Raw genomic sequence first — 16,150 nt, 5'->3', positions numbered from 1 at the left:
TGATCTTCCTTCTCTAGCTGCCTTGGGACAAAACCTGGGCCTGATGGCTCCACCCTATCAGACTCCCCCAGCAATGCCCTCCTGTCTGCCCACCTAAGGACTGGTTCCAATGCCCACATGCCCACAGCCGCCAGCCCAGCCCACGATGAGCACACGGCTGCCTCCTGTTGTGGGGGTTCAGGAGTGGCCTTGCCGCTGTCGTTCAGCACAGCTGAGCTCAGTTACTGGATTCTGTGCACCAGGACCACCAGCCTTAGGAGCAAAGGCATGATTTCCCCCCAAGGGCACCATGCCATGTGCTGGGGGGATGAATTAATACTACTGGATTCATCATGAAAGCAGGGCTGCCATATCCAGTCTCACAGGTTGCACACTGCTGTCATGCAGGGTGGCATGCGGGGTCTCTGGTCCAGCTCACCACATAAGAATGCAGGACATGGTGAGGCCAAAACTGAACACCCACGGAGCCATAGATAGGGGAGTCATACCATTATATTCTCGCTGGCGGCTGGATCGGAGACACAGGAAGCAGGAGCCACACTATCCGCAACCTGCCGTCCACTTCTCTCTGCCAACCAACCTCACTTGCTAACTGCAATCTGCTCTTGCTAGCTCAGCCACCATCTTCTTGCTAGCCGCCATTTGCTGCTAGCGTAGCCACAGCAGTTACATTAGTGGCCAATGGCTCCCTAGTTACAGCTGACGGCCAACTAGCCACAGCTGATGGCCATCCAACCACAGTTGATGGCCATTTACTACCTGAGCCAGCACCTTTCCACGTGAGGCCGAGAGCCTGGAAACTGCACTCCTGGCTCTGTCCCCACACTGCACAACTGCAAGAGGCCCCAGTCACATAGCAACCTGCCTGAAGGGATTTATGAGTTAATGGGAACAAAGAAATCTTGATTTAGATCCCTTTACTTATAGACAAAAGGGTTAGAAACAAGCAGACTTATCCACGCCAATGCCAGGAACAACAAGCAGTGTAAGACAACTGTCTAAACCCAGCCTGAGGAACAAGTGACCTGGTTCTAGCCCCAGCTCAACCAGGAACTAGCTGTTTGACCTTAAGCAAGGACCTTAGTGGAATCACTCCCAAGAGTACACAAAACGTGCAGAAGTCCTGGAGAAGCTGTATAATTTAATAAGTGTCATGTATCATTATTTTGAAAGCTAAAATTCAACGGGAGTAAAAGGCCTGAGAGGTCCCGCTGGCTGGGTCACTCTGGAGTCTCCGATTCAGGAGGCAGGATGGGGACCGGTGGAAGGTTCAGTGACGGGGCTCCGGGGGAAAGCCAGGTGGGGCTAGTCTTACCTAAATACTCTTAAGAACAGAGAAACAAGCCCACGCCCTGTACCACCTCTGCTTTTCACCCGTCTCAGCTGGAACAAAGCCTCTTTGTGAGTTTAATGGAGCTTGACTTAGCAAACTTTTCCGTCTCCCTCTTCTGTAGGAGAAAAAAAAACAAACCGTTCTCCGCGAGGCTCCTTTGAAGGCTTTGCAGCTTGGGTTTAGGCAAACAGGAACCTGGCTGGGACCGCCCTGCTAAATGAGCTTTTTGGCAAGACTTTCCCGAGGCCTCCTGTGTGCAGAGGCTGAGGAGAGGTGGCCGGGAGGGGGCGTGAGCCGGGAAGGGGCGCTGTGCCAGGCGCCTTGGGCCCTCAGTATCGCGGCTGACATTTCTGAGTGCGGGTCTGCGCCAAGCCCCGTGCTGAGTCTTCATTGTATTTATTTACTTATTGGAACCCACGTAAATTAGCTCATTTAATCCTCTCCACCAGCCAGACTGGTGGGGACCGTGGCCCATTTTCTGAATCAGGAATGGAGACTGGAGGAGGTTGCATAACTTTGTGGGAGGCCACACGGACCAGGTGAGTCTGACCCCAAGGAAGGCCTGTGCTCCCCAAAGAGCCCCCAGCCTCCGCCCATCCTTTCCAAGCCCCGAGAACCCGGATCCTGTACGTGGGCAGCTTCATAACCATGCCTGAAATCGCTCAGTCACCCCAGCAGGGCGCCATTTTCTCAGCTTGAGGATAAAGGGCACTCAGCAAACTTGCTCTGGCCTCCTGCTCCAGGGGGTGAGTCAGCCCCTCTCTGCCTGCCTCACTGCACACTCACACACTCACACACACACACACACACAGTCACACACTTGCACTCACTCTGTCACACACACACAGCCCCCTCCCAGCATACGCGGGGAGATAAGGCACTGGCACCTGCCAGGAACAAGAAGCTCTCTATCTCAGGGTGACCTCCAGCCCGATAAACAGTTCACCCCTTCACACTGAGTGACTAATGATGGGTGTGAACTCTGAATGTGGATGGGGAGACAAGAGGGAGGGATGAAGTCATTTATTTAGTTATTTATTTATCCATCCCCCACCCCCTCCCCTTTGGCAACAATCAACTATATCTATGGGTCTGTTTCTGTTTTGTTTATTCATTTGTTTTTGTTTTTAGATTCCACATATAAGTGAAATCTTACGGTATTTATCTTTCTCTGTCTGACTTATTTCACTTAGCATAATGCCCTCAGGGTCCATTCATGTTGTTACAAAAAGCAAGATTTCATTTTTTTTCTATGGCTGAGTAATATTCAATTGTACGTATGTACCACTTCTTCTTTATCCAGTTGCCTATTGATGGACATCTAGGTTGCTTCCATATCTTGGCTATTGTAAATAATGCTGGACATAGGGGTACATATATCTTTTCGAATTAGTGTTTTGTTTTCTTCAGAGAAATACCCAGAAGTGAAATTGCTGGATCATATGGCAACTCTATTTTTAATTTTTTGAGGACTCTCCAAACTGTTTTCCATAGTGGCTGTACCAATTTACATTCTCACCAACAGTGCACAAGGATTCCCTTTTCTCCACATCCTCGCCAACACTTGTTGATTTATTGATAGTAGCCATTCTGACAGGTGTGAGGTGATATCTCATTGCGGTTTTAATTAGCATATTTCTGATTAGTGATGTCTATTGGCCATCTGTATGTCCTTTTGGGAAAAAGGTCTATTCAGGTTCTCAACCTTTTTATTTTTAAAATTTTTAAAATATTTTATTTTTTATTTTGGGGAAGGGGAACAGGACCTTATTGGGGAACAGTGTGTACTTCCAGGACTTTTTCCAAGTCAAGTTGTTGTCCTTTCAATCTTAGTTGTAGAGGGTGCAGGTCCAGTTGCCCTTGTTAGTTGCAGGGGGCGCAGCCCAACATCCCTTGCAGGAGTTGACCAGCAACCTTGTGGTTGAGAGCCTGCTCTCCAACCAATGGAGCCATGGCAACCTTGTGGTTGAGAGCCCGTGCTCCAACCAACTGAGCCATCCGGGAGCTCAGCGGCAGCTCAGCTCAATGTGCCATGTTTGATCTCAGTTGCACCATCCCTTGTGGGAGTCGAACCGGCAATCTGTGGTTGAGAGCCCATGCTCCTAACAACTGAGCCATCTGGCACTGGCCCATGTGGGAATCGAATGGGCAGCCTTCGGGGTTAGGAGCACAGAGCTCCAACCGCCTGAACCACCGGGGTGGCCCAACCTATTTTTTAATCAGATTGTTTTTGGTGTTGAGTTGTATGAGTTCCTTATAATCTTGGATATTAACCCCCTATGGATGTATCATTTGTGAATAGCTTCTTCCATTCAGCATGTTGTGGTTTTGTTTTGTTGATGGCTTTCTTCACTGTGCAAAAATTTTTAATCTGATATAGTCCCATTTGTTTGTTTTTACTTTTGTTGCCCTTGTCCAAGGAGATATATCCAAAGAACTATTGCTAAGAGTAATGTCAAAGAGTTTATTGCCTGTGTTTTTTCCCTGGGAGTTTTATGGTTTTAGGTCTTACATTTAAGTCTTTAATCCATTTTGAGTTTATTTTTGTATATAGTGTAAGAAAGTGGTCCAATTTCATATTTTTGCATGTATCTGTCCATTTTCACCAGCACCACATATTGAAAAGACTGTCTTTAGCCCACTATATATTCTTGCCTCCTATGTCACAGGTTACTAGACCATATAAGGGAGGGTTTATTTCTTGGCTCTCTCTTCTATGTCATTGATCTGTGTATCTGTTTTTATGCCAGTACCATGCTGTTTTGATTACTGTAACCTTGTAGTTTGATACCAAGGAATGTGATGCCTCCCACTTTATTCTTTCTCAAGACTTCTTTGGCTATTTGGGGTCTTTTGTGGTTCCATATAAATTTTAGGATTAGTTCTAATTCTGAGAAGAATGCCATTGGCGTTTTAATAGGGATTGCACTGAATCTGTAGATTGCTTTAGGTAATGTGGAAATTTTAACAATATTAATCCTTCCAATCCATAAGCAAGCTATGTCTTTCCATTTATTTGTATTAACATCTTCTTCAATGTCTTCTTCAGTGCCTTGTAGTTTTCAGAGTATAGGTCTTTTGCCTGTTTGGTTAAATTTATTCCTAGGTATTTTATTCTTTTTGATGCAGTTATAAATGGGATTGTTTTCTTAAATTCTCCTTTTTTTTTGTTCAATCATTTATTCATCAAACATTAATTACATGTTTACATAATGAGTTACATTGTTTCAAATAATGTGAAGAGTACAAATTTATCACATATCTGCTTATATTCCAGCTGTGAACATAACATATGGAGTCAAATAGATGGTAACTGAAAATAGTTCATGTTCTGAGAGACCTTAGATAAAAATAAATCAGTCAGTTGTCTAAGAAGTCTTCACTTAAGATCTGGAAAGAAAAGTATTATTGATTAGTAACTAGGAAGGCATCAATATTACTTGAGAAGAAACAAGAAATATTTGTCTTTGTCCCTAGGTTATCAAAAATGGACTTTCACAAGAGACTAAAATGAGTAAAGTTAAAGAATGTGTTGGAGACAGGCAATATTGTGCAGTGGTTAAAGTCTAGACACTGGAGCCAGACTGTCTAGATCAGATCCTGACTCCATCCCTGCCTCACCAGCTGAGTGACTAGGGAGTTACTTTGACTTTCTGCTTCAGCTTTCTCACAAAGAAATGGGGATCATAACAGACCCTACCTCAAAGTATTATTGAGGATAAACTATTCTCATGAAAGAGGGGAAAGAAAATAGCTGAAACAAGCAATGGTGCTTAAAAGTTTCACCTCAGATTACGTGTATGTCACTTCTATTTGCAATTCTATTGGCTAAAGCAAGTCACATGACCAAACCCAACTTCAGTCATAGGTTGGGGGCAGGGTGACTCTTCCCACAGGGAGGCACACAAACCAAATAGCAATGTAAAGAAATATATAGTCATCTTACCTGAACAACAGTAAATAATTAAGAATAATAATACAGTCTCACATGGGGTGAAGTATAGATACACCTTAATCTATTAAATTGTCCCAGCAGCTTTTATTAAGTAGTTCATCTGTAACACACTAATTTGAAAGGGCATCGTTATCCTGTACTAAATTCCCATATGTTTTGGTGGCTATTTCTGGTTAAATTCTCCTTCTAATTGTTTGTTATTGGTTTATAGAAACACAACAGATTTCTGTATATTGAGTCTGTATCCTGCAGCTTTACTGAATTCATTTATTAGTTCTGATCAGGTGTTTTTTTTTTGGTGTAGAATGAAGTCAATTTAATGCAATTTCCTATCACTGGACTGCCCAGAAATAAGGGGGAGGGAAGGAAGTTCTTTCAGAAGCCCACATTTGAGGCAGGGGTGTGTGAGGATCCTTCACAGGAAATTCTCTTCAGCAACAGGACTGCACTGATAGATTTAGAGGTTCCAGCCTGCCGAAGGACTGCCAGTCTCACAGCCCACCCTCTACACACACACACACACACACACACACACACACACGCAGCATGGTCTGGCAACTCCCCAAACACTGTAGTTGTGAGTAGACCCAAGACTGGCGATACTAAATATTATCATTAAGACTAGCATTTACTACACACTCAGTATGTGCCAAGCATTGTGCTAAGCTGTTTCCATGCAAAAAAGAAATTTCCAATTCCCATGACAACCAATGAGGCAGGAACCATTAATCCCATATTCCAGATGAGAACATTGGGGCTTAGAGCTTGGGTAACTCTTCAAGCTCCCATAGCTAATAGGTGACAGAAGAGCCACTTATTAACAAGCTGGCTCTTCCCCTCTCAGTTGGGGCCTCTCAGACACTGTAAAAGCCTCTACTGTTTGGGTCACCTATGCTCAGGTGACAATGCTCTTAGCTTAGTTGCTGGTGTTAGATAATTTAAGTTTTTCAGCATGTCTAATGCCTCAGTGGATGGACTTCCAGAGGAGGACGAGGCCCAATGCCACCCCAGGGCCTTTTCCTCTCTCCTTCCTTTCCTCTGCTGTTCTCTACAGCTTCTTATAGGTTCCAGGCTGTGGACTCCAAGTGGGCGTGGGAGGCCAGAGACTCTACTGTCTTTTGTTTCCTGGCTGATTTCTGATTTTCCCCGCGTCTTGTGAGGACATGCAAGGCGATGTGAATTAGGAAGCTGGAGTGGAGAGAGAGCTATCAGCTGAATCACACCTCCCTGCCCAAAAGGTGTCATCATCCTAATCCCCAGAAACTGTGACTCTTACCTCACATGGCAAAAGGGACTTTGAAAATGTTACTAAATTAAAAATCTTGAGATGACCCTGGATTATGTGTTGGGCCCAGTGTGATCACAGGGTCACGGGACACGGGACATCCATCTTCTCCAGCCCTTGAACGTCAGCTGCCTGGCCTTCAGCTCTGAACTGGAACTACCATGTTTCCCCGAAAATAAGACCTGGCCAGGCAATCAACTCTAATGCGTCTTTTGGAGCAAAAATTAATATAAGACCTGGTCTTATTTTACTATAATATAAGGCCGAGTCTTTATAATTATAATATAATAAATATAATATAATGTAATATAATATAATATAATATAATATAATATAATATAATGTATAATTTTTGCTCCAAAAGACACATTTGAGCTGATTGTCTGACTAGGTCTTATTTTTGGGGAAACACAGTACATCTCCTACTTTTCCTTACAAGAGGCAGGCAGGAGGCTCAGAGCAGTGGTAGGTGTTCACAGAGGGAGGAGCAACTCGAGGAAGGGGCTGTGAGCCAAGGAACATAGGTGGCCTCTAGAAAAAGGCAAGGAAACAGATCCTCCCCTGAAAACCTCTGGGAGGAACCAGCCTGCCAAAACCTTGGGTTTAGGCCTCTGACCTCCAGAGCTCTACCAGAATAGATTTGCGTTTTTTGAACCACGAAGCTTGTGGTCATTTGTTACCACCTCCATGGGGAACGCAACAGTGGAGGATTCATATCAGGAGAAGATACTGGGGAGTGTCATGGCTCTGGCCGCTATAACAAAATACTACACTGGCAGTTTACACCACAGACATTTACTTCCTCAGTTCTGGAGGCCAGAAGTCAGACCAAGGCGCCGGCAGGATTGGTTTCCTCTGAGGCCTCTCTCCTGAACTTGCAGACAGCTGTCACTCTGTGTCCTAATCTCCTCCTACACGGACACCAGGCAGATTGGATTGTGGGCCTCATTTTATATTAATCACCTCCATAAAAGGCCCCATCTCCAAATACAATCACATTCTGAGGGCCTGGGGGTTTGGGCTTCAACACAGGAATTTGGGGTCGCAATTCAACTCGTAACAGGGAGCCCCTGTGGCTGCCTCATTCTTGCAAGGCCCTCCCTCTTCCAGCAGCTTCTGGACCTCCTGAGGGCCCAGCTTGAGCCCAAGCCGCCACTGTCAGTGGAACTGGTTGGCGCTTGCCCAGAGACCTGATCGGGACAGGTCAGCGGGATGAAGATCCTGAGAGAGAACGTGGGTAAGGGAAGAGGACGCGGTACCAAGGATTCTCAGGTGGGCGTGGAACTCATTCTCTCTTCCAGGGAGATGCCCCACAGCCTCCTAGGTCTTCCGGGGCCCCTGGAGAGAATGAAGCAGAATGGCTAGAGTTGGACACTGAGCGGAGGAGCTGGGCTTAGACCTGTGCTGGCTGGTGGCTCTCTGCAGAGACAGCGGACAGGGTGAGGAGAGCCTTGGAGCCAGAACAGGCTGACGTGTTGGTAGTCCCCCCTGAATGCCAGGTCTGTCCCTGACAGAAGACAGTTTCCAGATTCCTTCTTCCAATACCACGCAGGCCCCGACTGACCCATAGCTGCCCCCGGCAAGATTTAGGCAGCAGAAGTGACTCAACTGCCTCCAGAGCCTGCCCCGTTTGCTCCTCCTCGCTGAGGAGGCCGCCTCCACCTGTCACCCTGTGCTGTCCCTCCCCTCCAGGCCGCCTGCAGGCCGGGTGAAATTTCTCTTTCCTACTGCGAAGCATGTCAGGGTTCCGACAGGAGATGGGCCATGCTGCCGATTACTTGAATGAAAAAGATTTAATATAAATGCTCGCATAGGTGTAAGATTGCTAACCTGATGATTACAAAGGTAAAAAGAGAACTCTGTAGCATCATCCCCAAGGCTGAGAAAGCAAAGGGAAGAGGCTGCGATGATTAAAACTTGGAGAGACTCTGGAACCCCACCTTGGAGGAAGGGCTCCCGCTGGTGCTGGCGTGTCTGAGGTGCGGTGCCATGGCGTTGTTTTTACAAGTGTTGGAAAAGCCACTAAATGGATTCATCTCCCCAGCCCGACCTTCTGCCTCTTAGATTCTGAGTATTTCTGTCGCCTCTTCGGAAAAAAACAACTCACATTCACACTGGCTCCTTCGTCCTGCATCTCCACCAGCCCAGCAGACTCTGCCAAGGGTAAAAACCTTGGAGCCTATTAAGATGACCCTAGAACCCAACTCTATGCGATGGCTAATTTCATGTGTCAGCCTGATGGAGCTAAGGGCTGTCCAGACAGCTGGTAAAACATTGTTCTGGCTTGTGTCTGTGCTGGTGTTTCTAGGAGAGATTCGCATGTGATTCAGAGTACTGAGTACAGCAGATCACCCTCCCCAAGGTGGGTGGGTGGGCCTCATCTAGACTGCCCCCCCCATAGAACAAAAAAGGGAGGAAGCGCAGACTCTTTCTGCTTGAGCTGCTGCATCCATCTTCTTCTGCCCTCAGACGTTGGTGTTTCTGGTTCTCAGACCGGAACCACACCATTGACTTCCTGGCCCTCCCGCTTGCACACGGCAGATGTGGGACTTCTGGGCCTCCATAACTCTGTGAGCCAATTTCTATCCCGAAGCTCTTTCTATTTATCTGTATATCCTATTGGTTCTGTGTTCTCTGGAGAACCATGGCTAAGGTACCAGCAGGGTCTGTTTTTGATCTGACATCCCCCTACTTATGGCCAGGAGGTGGGTGTACACAGGACTGTGGGAGGTTTAAATGCAATTATCAGAGGCAGGTCCCCCAAACAAAGGCTTTCCGTTTTGTTGCCAGCATTCAGGGAAGGGTCCCAGCAGACACACCGGCGCTCCCATTCTTATCCGCACCTCTGTGGGATGGGTAGAGGGCTGCTCACCCTGAGGCTGGGCCATGACTGTAGCTTCACTCAGTCTTGTTCCACGGTCTCTCTGCCCAGCACCATACACTGCAGCTCTGCTCCCCCGGACTGCCAACACATCAGCCTGTTCTGGCTCCAAGGCTCTCCTCACCCTGTCCGCTGTCTCTGCAGAGAGCCACCATTGGTTTCTTCTCTGGTACGTGTCTTTGGGGAGCTTTGTTCTCAGAGAATAAGACTGTTAAACCTCATTTTATAGCGAAGTCCAGAAAAGATGGTTTTCCAATTAGGATAATTTGAGGAGGGCGTGATAAAGGGACTGGCTGTGAAGCTTACACGGGGTGTAGGACAACTACAAGGTAATGCTGTACCCCATAAGCCATGCCAGATCTGGAGAGACAGGCGATTGGTCAAGTGGAAGAAGGGAAAGAAAGTTTAGGGGAGCCATGACCTCTCGGCAAGACACAGAGCAACCCTGACTTGACCCAGCTGGGAGGGAGGCAGAATAACTACCTGCACCTCCCTCTCCTCCCTCTGGGGCTCCCCACTTCCTACCCCAAGAAGGCAGAGAGTAAGCATGTCCCCAAAGATATACCATGTAGGTCAGTCTCAGGGGAGGGAGCAGGATGGCCCTGGAGGAGCCACAAGAAGGCATCCTAGGACACCCCAGTGCCCCCTGGAGAAAGTCTACCTTTCTGTAAAACATGCCCCTTGAAAAATGCAATTCTACCTCCAAGGTAACCGAATGGTTCTTACCCAAAAAGGCTTGATGAGGACTTTCACAGGCATAGCCCCAGTTCTGAGAGGAATTCTAGAGTGACAAGGATGGTTTTAGGGTCTGAGAATGATTTGGGCCATTCTGTGTGGATCGGACATGCCCCAGGGCACCCACATTTCCCTCAAGACACCATTAAATGTGCTTGACACTGCCCAGCAAGAAAAAGCACAGGGTCTGAACAGGGCCACATGTCACCCTTCCCTTGCCAGCATGCAGGTCAGAGGTGGACACCAATTACTCAGGTCAAAACCTAAAACAGTCCTGCAGGAAAACTCATCAAGCTCGGCTGCAGGCCAGCCAGTTAAAAATGGATTCTGGTCCCTTGGAAGTGCACACAGATCATTTCTGCTAATTAAACAAATATTTTTCCAGAGCTGTCTTGGTTTCCACTGTTGTCGTTGGCCCAAGTTGCTGGCACGCCACTGGAGGCGTGCCCTGAAAAGCAGCACAGATCAGAGGAGACCAACGGGCCTTTTGGCAAAATAGAAAGGACGTATCTTCAGAGCAGAGGAGCTGAGTCCAAACAGAAAGAAGGAAGACGGAAGAAACATGAGAGCTCTGAGTCACAGCCAGCTTACAAATGTCTGCACATGCAGACACACACGCACACACACGCACACGAATGCACAGTCTCTCTCTCCCTCCCTCCTGAACCCCACTGCCCTCCCTTCCCCCTCAACACACAAATAAGCAACCTATTGCCAAATAAGAATCCCAAATTTGGAGGCTTGAGTGTTGCTTCTGTTCCTACCCTGAAGGTAGTACAGGGGCAGTTAAGAGGTTATTTGGAGAAAAGAACTACGCAGTAAGGTGCAAAGTGGTCTGCATGGGGTTCTAACCCAGAGAGAGTGGTTATCACAATGGCCCCAGCCTCCCCGACTGACAACCTTCAGCCCAGATGAAGTCCACATACACAGTGTCCCCATACAGGGTCAGGAAATTCAGGACTTTGAAGCTGGCCAACAGCAGAGCCCGGATGGCAGGTCCAGAATCCCAGGGCTTGGGCGGCCCTAAAACTAAGCAGAATTGTCAACCATACAGGTTGTCCTCTTTCCTCACCCCCAAAGATCCCTTGATCAGAAGCACTCGGCACCCTGGGTTTTCCCACTACTGTGCTCAAACCTCCCCCCACACACACACACACACCCCAAGCCACCCTTTGAAACTTGGGACCCCTGGCTTTCCTCAGAAAAGGTTCGGCATCTCACTGTCCCTTGTGCACAGGACCTGCTGCGCCGACACCCGCCAGGCCCAGCTACACTTTGAAGACCCAGAGTCCGGCTCCAAGCTGGCTCCAACAAAACAACACGATACCTGTGAACTTTGCCATCCCTTGAACTCCAGACTCCTCATCTATAACACGAGACATGTGGGCTGTACCAGCGGCCTCACATTCTTTTCAGCCCTTGCTAGGCCAGCCTGTAACGCAGAGCAAAGCAGAGGCCCTCTGGTTGGAGAGGATGGGAGGAGACCTCACTGACTCCTAGGTCTCTGGGAAGCACTATTAGAAAATGCTGGACCAGCAGATTCCCTGCTAAGGGCCCTGCAACCCAGGAAGATTATGATCCTGAGTTTCCTTAGGGACCTGGATCTAAAATGTCTCCCTCCCCATCCATCATCCCACCATCCATCCCCCATAAATCCAACCCTCTGTTCACTAGTTATGCATCCCTTCTTTCAGGGTCCTTCCACTTTAGCTAATCTGATGAACTAGCCAGGCTTCAGGGCTCAAGAGGGTGCTGTTAGGAGAATGAGCAAGTCTCATCGCTAAGGGTGCTGCATTGTAGTGGTGAGCACGTCATTCCAAGTGAAAAGTGTTTTTATTTCATAAGAAATATGTGGTTTTTCTAAGCAACTGCTATACTGTAGCAATACATTGCGTAGGAGTTGAAAATTCACCCTTTGCTCTCCCTCCCAATGTAAGCCCTCAAGATAAAGCAATGCTTGCCTGATAAGCATGATGGCAGGCTTGGCGGGCCTAGCAGTAGCCATCAGGGGGGGGCAGGGGGGGAGCAGGGCACTTTCGCCTCCCCAGGGCTCTGGCCTGTTGCAGGTGCTGCCATGAGAGCCTTGCCGGGGGGGGGGGGTGAATTCAAACCCTCCTCCCTGAAGAAGTGCGGCCCTGAGCCCTTTAGGTCACTCCTCTCCAGCTTCTGCTACCTTCCAGAGGTAAATAGAGGGTTAACTCCCAGCTGACCTCACAGGGTGGGAACAAAACCACAAAGGAATCAGAGGTCCTCTGATGAAGCAATGGTGATCCAGCTCGTGAAGACCAGACAACTGGGGTTGGATAATAATCAGAGCACCCAGACCACAAGCAGGGCTTCAGGCCTCTGGGGAGCCTGCACTTCAGTAGGGCTGGCAAGAAGCACTGAGCCCAGCACCTTGTGGTTCTGCAGACTATGCTTGAGCACTTGTGGTGACAGGAGTTCTCCAGCTGGTCCTGGTGAGGAGGAAGTCCTCTCTCACAGGGAGCCCATGCCCTCCTCTCTTGCTAGGCACACGCCTGGGGCTTCTGCTGGGCTTATCCGGTGGAAACCCAGGGACACCCTGCTCCCGGGCTGTACGATCACACTCACCAAACAAACAATTCCCATCTCGCATCAAAGAAACCTCACGGTGTTATGAGCAACTCAGCGTCTTTCAGGCTGGACGTTTTCTCCCCTAATCACCAGACCTTCCCTTGAGCTCATTCCTGCCAAGTGTTTCATCTCCGTGCGTGTCCTGTTTGTGGACCAGGGGAAGTGTGGGTACATCTGATCTGAGCATGTAGACCTGCTGCCAAACAATGCATCAAAGGCCACTTCATGGGGAAGCACGCAGTCTTGTTGCAATTCTGGAACAAATTCAACCTAGCATAGCATTCCAGAAGGAAATCCCAACTGACCTCCTGCTCCCTGAGTTCCTAAGTCACCAAACTGCCTGTACTGTCCCTTGGGCACTCCATCATCTGCTCTTTCTCAGCATCTTTTCTCTTGGAAGAGAGTCTAGGAGATACAGCACTTCTCCCCTTTCCCTCAAAAGGAGGTGGGTCCTGCCCCAGCCCCACATTTTGATCAGAAGTGTGGATCACAGAGCTGTCTGCTGAGGGGTTGCACCCCAGAATCCCTCCCAGCACTGTTACTTCCAGGAAGAAGACTGATCGCAGTGACTGCCTGGGGGCGTCTCCTGGCAGGACCAGGAGAGCCGGCTACCATGGTCTGAGGGCACTCCTGCCCTTGGCAGGGGGGTGGCATGAGACTTCACGTGTGCCAAGTGGATGCTCACCCCAAAGCTCCGGGGCTGCATGGATGTGCCCCAGAGCAGGGCCAGGGCAGGAGATGAGAGGGCATCACCCACATCAGGAAATGCTGCTGTGCTGGGACCCCGAGCGTATGTTGGAGGGCTGCTAGAGAACAAATGCACCCCCCGGAGAAGGCCAGTAATAGGTGCCTGGAATGAGAAGACCACTCCGTAACCCACAGCACCATAGCCCCCTGCATCCCTTTTCTTCATCCTGCCCCCAGAGCTGCCCAGGACCCAGACAGGGGACTCCAGCCCTGAAGCTGGGAGGGCAGCACGAAGGCCAGGCAGAGCTGGACCCTGTTCCCACACTTCTGGGGAACATCTCTCCCCACATGCCCATGCATGACTACTGCCCACAGCCTTCTCCCAGCATGGAGAAAGAGACTGTGTACTCCAGCCACCTACTCTGGAAGCAGGCTGCTGGCCAACCATGAGGGACAAGGCGACTGTCCCCATAGGACGTGAGCAAGAGACAGTCTCGAGCTTTGTTTCCTCAGACTTGGGCAGGCACAGGAAGAGCCCCACCATCCTGCACATCCTCCTTCAACCACCTGTCTGTGAAGAGTTCCCCGGCACCTTTGCCAGAGGAAGAGGGTCTCTTTAGAGCTCTTACAGCAACTGGGCTTCTCTCAGGGGACTTAAGGACGCAAGTGTTGTATCCTGCTTATCTTTGAGTCCCAATTGCCCTGGACAGAGAGCATGTGCAGCACATACAAAATCAAAAACATGTACTGAATTGAGTCTAAAACAAGGAGCCCAGTGTCTGGGGACAGCCTGAGTATTTCCAACACCATGGAATCAGCCAGCTGTCTGTTTCTATTGTCCTCTCTAAGTGATGAGGGCAGCCTGTCCCCAGTCCCTGTGTTGGAGGCAGGAGACACTTCGAAGAATATAGGTGTTGTTCCAACTCAAGTTCATTGCGTGTTTCAGGCATTTGGACCCAGATAAATCACAGATGATATAATCCACAATTCTCTTCCAAGATTTCCTTATGTGGGAAATTCGTCCAGCAGCCATAACTCAGCTTTGTGTAGTTACACATTTGTTTAAGTGCACAAACTTTTTTATGGGATTTCCCTTCCAGAGAGAATGCCTCAGCATAGTGCTTAATGAATGGAGAACAACATATTGGTGACCCTCATGCAGTTATGCACCGACTATTGCCATCTATGAACTTTTGATCTTTGATCAAGTGGCTTGGGTACTTTTTTACTCTTCCCCAAGCCCCACAATACCTCTGGGAACCTGGACCATATCGATACTTAATCAGATTGTACCACATGGGAATTTCAAGCATGAATGATGCAATCTCCCTCATAATAAAACTCTATTATTCCCTGAGCTTACAGTCACACTGCCCGCCTCAGACCCCCGCACACTGTGTTTTCCTTATCACACACTTACTGTCTGGAGAGAGAGCCAGAGAGGAAACTGTTTAGAAACAGAATGTCTAAATAAAGTCAGTTCTTCCCTGAGCACTTTGCAATCATTATTCAAAGAACATTTCACACACACTCTCTTGTTCTGTATAAAGCACACCTTCCCGGGTGGCTTGAGAAAGTCACAAGCAGCTAGGCCTAAAGAGGAGTCACACACAGCCATAAATAACTTGTCTTTTCGGCCAGCTTCTAATTTAACGGCAGTCTTGAGGAAAAACGCAAAGAATATTTAAACTATAAACAATGACACATAACCAAAACTAACTGGCTGGGCTTGAAGGGGTAAGTCGGGTTTCCATCTAAAATTAGACCGGCGTTCTTTGTAAAACTCTGATTCAGTCACTTCAAGTTCTTGTCTGAAATACATCTGAGTCTTGGCCTCTTTCTCTTGGCGCCCTTGGCTTTGTCTCCAGACACTGCGTGCCTGATAGGAAAAGGTCAGCACGGGTGCTGGGGGAGGGAGATGACCGCAGGATTAGGAGTAATAGATTGTTCTTGCCCAGAGATTGTTTGGAAACAGGTTGGAAATGATCTTTTAATGACTTTGGGTGCCTTAAAAGAAACATGTTCTATTTTATTTAAAACAGTTTTGCGGGTCAAGCCAATCAATCAATGGCTGTTTACTGAGAATAGCAGAAAAACTTAAACCTGACGTTGACGCTCATGGAGTTTAGGATGCATTCTCCAGGGGTGAGGAGCCAAGTTCACCAGCCCAAGACTGAGGAGGGGGCAAGGTCCAGCTCTGCCACTTACACCAGCCGCATCCCGCTGGACGAGTTATTGAACTCCTGAAGCTCCAGCTTCCTCACTGGTGAAATGGGGATGACAACAGTTCTCGCCTAGAGCTTGGTTGTGAAGTTTAAAGGAGGCGGCACGCAGGCATCCTGGTACCTGCAGGTTCTCTGCAAAGGTGGGTTATTACTGTCATCTATAAAATACGCCTCCAAGGCCCCACACGGCACAGCAAATAAGTGGCAGGCATTAAATTCCCGAAAGCTCAGGCCTGGGGGGACAGGGATGAGGGCAACAGAGGGACCATGGAGGAAGGCATCCACAGAGGAAATGCTGAGCAGTGATTACGGTTTCAAAGGTCTGGTGGGAAAGCTGGTTACTAGGAACCGAACCATGACTCTCACTCTTCCTTAGTCTTGGCCAGGCAGGACTGCTTCCTTGTAAAGTGTGGGGTTTGGGGCCATCTGCTTCCCTTGGGCTGGCCTGCCTTCC

The 16,150-nt window shown here is 48.5% G+C and overlaps 1 long non-coding RNA gene across 4 annotated transcripts; it reads left to right on the top strand.

Moving 5' to 3' along the window:
- Nucleotides 1-1,489: 1,489 nt before the first annotated feature.
- LOC109450687 (uncharacterized) lies at nucleotides 1,490-14,962 on the top strand. 4 transcript variants are annotated; one of them, XR_012493790.1, is made up of 4 exons: nucleotides 1,495-1,872; nucleotides 7,687-8,839; nucleotides 9,506-9,623; nucleotides 10,575-14,962. It is a non-coding gene; the product is annotated as an uncharacterized LOC109450687 (long non-coding RNA). The 4 variants fall into 4 exon arrangements; XR_012493789.1 differs by having other exon boundaries at nucleotides 1,490-1,872; nucleotides 7,687-9,623; XR_012493788.1 differs by lacking the exon at nucleotides 9,506-9,623 and having other exon boundaries at nucleotides 1,525-1,872; nucleotides 7,684-7,845.
- The last annotated feature ends 1,188 nt before the right edge of the window (nucleotides 14,963-16,150 follow it).

The sequence above is a fragment of the Rhinolophus sinicus genome, linkage group LG02, assembly GCF_036562045.2.
Source record: "Rhinolophus sinicus isolate RSC01 linkage group LG02, ASM3656204v1, whole genome shotgun sequence".
Taxonomy (NCBI): Eukaryota; Metazoa; Chordata; class Mammalia; order Chiroptera; family Rhinolophidae; genus Rhinolophus; species Rhinolophus sinicus.
This window is presented reverse-complemented; position numbering and strand designations above follow the sequence as displayed.